At 45.9% G+C, this 5533-nt stretch overlaps 1 non-coding gene across 1 annotated transcript; it reads right to left on the bottom strand.

Annotated features, from left to right (window-relative positions):
- Positions 1-1932: 1932 nt before the first annotated feature.
- On the bottom strand, positions 1933-2046 carry LOC127491272 (U5 spliceosomal RNA). The gene has a single exon (XR_007919843.1). It is a non-coding gene; the product is annotated as a U5 spliceosomal RNA (small nuclear RNA).
- Positions 2047-5533: the final 3487 nt, after the last annotated feature.

Raw genomic sequence — 5533 nt, 5'->3', positions numbered from 1 at the left:
GGGTTTCAAACTTTTTACACCAAAGCAAGCATTCTTTCATTCCATTTTTCCATGAAATTTTTGAAGTACCCTTGAATGCATTTATTTGACTGAACTTTCTGTAAAGCTAACATTCTACTTAAGAGTTTAATCAAGATGTGAATGGGAGGGGAGAGGGAGTGGGAGAGGGGAGTGTTGTGGGTGGGAGGGAAGTTATGGGGGGGGGGAGCTATTGTAATCCATAAGCTGTACTTTGAAAATTTATGTTCATTAAATAAAATATTTTAAAAAAAAGAGTTTAATCAAGAAAAATTAAAATAACCTTATAGCATTAGCCTCACATTAGTACTCCATCTTCCTTTAGGTGAGAACTTCTCGGGTGATCACTCCTAAGGATGGCTCCCCACACACACACACCCTGAAATGCACACTTCTAATGACGTCCACCTCCTGGTGCTCCTTCTACCACCCTGTGCTTTTCTTCTCGTTCGCCTATGTAGACGCTCTTACCATTACCCAGCTTCACAGGACGGAGCCCAAGTCTGTGCTCTGGGCCCTCTCTTCTCATCCCTCTGTATCTTCTCCCGAGGCAACAGCATGTATGCTCCAGGGTTTGGAGGACATCTCAAAAATGGGTAGCACCTGTTACGGACTGCACAGCGGTCACCAAACACATAGATCCAAATCCTAACCAATGCCTGTAAATGTGACCCTATTTGGAAATAGGTACTTGTGGGCCTCAAGATTAAATTATCCTGATATAAATGAGGCCCTAAATCCATCGGTGAGTGTCACTCTGACAGAGAGAAAAAAGAGAACATACAGTGCTACACGGAAGGCAAGGCCATGCAAGATGGAAGCAGCAGAGCGGAGTTGGGTAGCTCTCATCCAAGGAATGCCAAGTAGTGTTGGCAGCCAACAGAAGCTGGAAGAGAGGTGTGGGATGGATTCTCCCTCAGCACCACCAGAGGGAACCAACCTCGCTGGTATCTTGATTTTGGATCTCTGGCCTCCAGAACTGTGAGAGAGTAAGTTTCTTTTGCTCAATTCATGGTAATCTGTCACAGTAACCCTAAGAACCTAATACAGCACCCAAATGTGTCTCTAACTCTCTGGCCCATCTCTGAGTTCCAGACAAGTATCTACTACTGCAAACTTTAGACTCAACCTATCCCAATTTAATCCAACATCTTATCTGCCTAAGCCTACGTCCCATCCTAGTCCTTTACTGTGTCCTCCACTTGCGGATGAAGTCAGCATCTACTCAACTCCCCAGGTGTCACCGGTGATGCTACCCTCTATCCATAATCGATCAGCGAATCCAGGTAACTCATACCCCAGGCATCTCAAGTCTATTCCCATGTGTGCATCTTGACTGGCACCACCGTATTCCAGTGAGCCATCAGCTCGCACCTTGCCTATGGCAGCCAGCTGCTCACCAGGCTCCCTCATTTGAGTATTGTACTTTACCCTCTATTCCTAGTCCAGCAGCTAGAATGATGTTAAAACACACACCAAGTCACACCATGGTCTTGCAAAACCCTTCAAGGGCCTTCCCTAGCCTAACTCTCATCTTGGCCTACAAGGTCCTCACTGCCTGCTCCCCAGTGGCTTTTCCAGCCCCCTTGTTTCATTCCTCTGTCCCCTTAGCTCCCTGGCATTTTGTTAGAAATCCCTTTATCTAAAGTAGCAGTTGAGGGCACAACCTCTGGAATCAGATATCTTACATGGAAATCCTGGGCTGGCTTCTCTTAGCCTTGAGACTTTGGGCAATTTACCTAAACCTTGTGTGTTGGCAAGGCGGGGGAAGCTGGACAGGTTCCACTCCTCACCTGGAAAACCAGAACAACAGTATTCACACTGCACAGAACTGCTTTAAGCACTAACTGACCTGATTCACGCAAGTCATTTAGCACAGCATCAGCTACATTCTTTTTTTATTATTATCTTCAAAGCCTGCAGAAGCAAGGCCTAAAAAACTGGGTAACGACCCAGAATTGTTCCTCTTCAAGGAAATCTTGAGCAAAAGGTAAAAGATTTATACTGTCTGAAGAGAAACCAGAGTATCAACTACCTTCTTAATTAATATCATTATGTTCTGCTAACCACTTTTCTCTCTCCCACCACGAGCAACTGCCTGTATCCACTGACGTCACACCCTCTTCCTAGCTCCTCCTTCTCTGCCCTTCAAATATTATTTCCAATACCCTACGAGAATTCCCCAACTATCAGCCTATCTTAGCATCCCCCACGTTTCCCATTTTGATTCTTACATTACCCAAACAATCACTCACTCAATACTGAAAGCATTCAAACCCTAGGATCATTTCTAATGGAATTTTTATGATCATCCATTTTTAATGGTATAACACACACATTGAGATCAGTTTGCAACCTAACAAAGTAAGCAGCCAATGGCTCCTTGAAGATGCAGCTCAATCTCCATGATGAAAACAGATGGTAGGGGTCATAACGGACAAGCCAAAAATGACTGCTGGCTCTGTCATCAACATTCATTGTGACGATTTTTTTTTTTTTTTTTTTGACAGGCAGAGTGGACAGTGAGAGAGAGAGACAGAGAGACAGGTCTTCCTTTTACTGTTGGTTCACCCTCCAATGGCCGCCGCGGTCAGTGCATCACACTGATCCAAAGGCAGGAGCCAGGTGCCTCCTCCTGGTCTCCCATGTGGGTGCAAGGCCCAAGCACTTGGGCCATCCTCCACTGCATTCCCTGGCCACAGCAGAGCGCTGGCCTGGAAGAGGGGCAACCGGGACAGAATCCAGTACCCCGACCGGGACAAGAACCCGGTGTGCCGGCGCCACAAGGCGGAGGATTAGCCTATTGAGCCACGGCGCCAGCCCATTGTGACGATTTCTTAATAGACTACAGATCACTTACGAATGAATCAGAAATGGTCCAGGTGTACTGGGTGAGAGAAAAAGTTGAAAATTTAGGCAAATGCCAATAGATGATGTGACTAATCACACACAAGAGCTCTAATTATCTTCAAGTTCTGCAGACCCTCATCAACAGATTTTTCTGAGCACCCTACCCTCAGCAGGTAGTCTAAGGACCAAGGACCCTGACAAGTAAAATGGCAACAGTGTTATGCTGTCCCTGACAGCAGTGATGTGGTTTTCTAAGTATTTTTTATTTATTTATTTGAAAGGTAGAGAGACAGAGTTCATATCCACCGGTATATTCCCCCAAATTCCTACAACATCTGGGACTAGGCCAGCTTAAGCCAGGAGCCAAGAACTCAATCCAGGGCTGCCATGTGGTTGGCAGGGATCCAGCTACTGGACCAATCACTGCTGGCCTCCCAGGATCTACAACATCCAGAAGCTGGAATCAAGGGTGACAGAGAGATACAGACAGGCAGGCAGGGATCCGAACCACTGGTTCCCTTTCCCAAAGCCTGCAAGGGCCAGAGCCGAGCTGGCTGCGATCTCAATCCAGGTCTCTCATGGGGGACCCAAATATTTGAGCCATAACCTTCTGCCTCCCAGAGTCTGCATTGGCAGGAAGCTGGAACCAGCAGCCCGAGCCAAAAACTGAACACAAGCCCTCCCATACAGGACACTGGCACCTTAGCCACTAGATTAAATGCCTGCTCGGGGGTTGCAGTTTTTATTTCTGTTTACCTAACATCTAGTTTAGGCTCCGTTTCATAGAACTGCTAAGTTTTACTGACAAGTTAATGTACATTTTTAGATACCAAATAACCACATCGTTGTTCTGCAGAGAGCGCCTTCTAGAAGCACTACCCCCTGACAAGCATTTTGACCTGAGGGCTCAGCCAGCAGTCTAGCCGGTGCTCTGAGCTCCTAGTAGCCACCTCCCCTGGTTGTCCTGAGAGTACTCTCTGCTCTTCCACTCTCATTCTTTTGGCTGTGGGTGGAACTCAGGGGAGACTGTCCAACTGCTGACTGCAGTACTGGGCATATGACCCAAATATGGCCAATCAAAACATCACATCTTCCCAGACATAGTCATTGGTTCAGAGACAGGCATGTTATGCAAGGGATAGCAACTGGTCCAACTGAAGCAAAACCTGAGACTTTCGTTGAATAACTGCAAAGAATGGATGAGACCTGCACTCTGCCATGGGTCTGAGGAAAGTGAGGATGGAAGTCAGGAATGGCCTGAGGCCATCCCAGGGAAGGGCTTCTGAGAATGACATCAACCCAGAACAAAGAGGAGAAATATCAGTTCTCCAAGGTACTTCTGGAGCCCCTGGATCGAACTGTACCTGCACCCCTGCTGCTATGCCTTTGCTATGTGACTCACTGAACTCTATTTTTTGTTTGAATTAGCTTGAGATGGGTTTTCAGCCACTTGCAGCAAGCCCTGACAAATACTCCATCTTCTGACTTCCTCTGTTTTTTGATGCTTTGAACCTAAAAATTCCAACTTTAATACACTACACAGAGTACTTAGTGATGCAGGTCTCAGGACACTGGAGCAGGAGTTACAAGGCTATGAAGGTCCAAAGGTGGCATGTGACGATCTACACAGCACCACGGTACAACAGGAGAGGTATGATGGTATCTGTGAAACTGCCAAGGGCATAAGTGGTTGAATAGTATTAGAAAATCAAACACCTTCAGAGAGATGTCCCATTTCACTGGAATTAGAATGCACACAGCTACCTGTTTCCATTGCAACACCGAATAATTGCTCATTAATTGGCCTCTATTTATTTTCTGTCACTTGCTGCTGTTAAATATTTGTATTGGCAGTGTGGTCAGGAAGACTTGAGGGAGGCCTAATTGCTAGGGCTGTGTTTAACAGATAACCTGTGCCATCAGATAGCTCTGGAGAGAAAACAATGGATGGCTTAACACTCAACGCCAGGAATGTCAGGTATGCAAGTCATAAAACCTGGTAATCCCAGGGCAGCCAGACTCCTCCTCGGAGGAACCACTAATCTTCTCTGCAGCCCAACACATCAAGTGCCCCAAGAGCTAAACTCACCTTGGACAGTTAAAACACATTATTTGCAAGGGTAAAAATCATGGTTCTCACACAAACATAAAATGAACACATGTCAAAGACTTTATTTCATTCATCAGCTAATGAAGGAACCCTAGCATGTTGAACTGACTCACACAAGTCAAGAGCAGACACACACGTGGGCCATCAGCAGTGCTCAGCCTGGAGAAATGCATTTGTCCACAGATTCAAGTCTCCACCCAACGTTCATTTGCATCAACTGTGGACAAACATCCTTACATGACTTCTTCGTTCATTTACAGAGTTCTGAAATAGCCCAAAGAATGAAAGACACAGATCAGAAAACGACAGAGCCCAGATTGGAGAACTGGATAGCACTCAGGATTCCCAGTGATACCTTTCCCTCCTCGCCATCCAAAGATTCCTACCATGTTCCTCTCAGTGTATGAGGTTCACATTAACCAAATACACATCGCATAGACTCTTTGAGTGTTTTTGTGGGTTTGGGGGGAAAAAATCCATACTGAGCCTCAGTTTCCTCATTTTGTGAAATATTCATTTTTGATGGTGTGATGAAGATTAAATGAAACAGTCTGG

The sequence above is a fragment of the Oryctolagus cuniculus genome, chromosome 11, assembly GCF_964237555.1.
Source record: "Oryctolagus cuniculus chromosome 11, mOryCun1.1, whole genome shotgun sequence".
Classification (NCBI taxonomy): domain Eukaryota; kingdom Metazoa; phylum Chordata; class Mammalia; order Lagomorpha; family Leporidae; genus Oryctolagus; species Oryctolagus cuniculus.
Note: the sequence above shows the minus strand (reverse complement) of the source record. Positions and strands in the feature narration are given on the sequence as shown.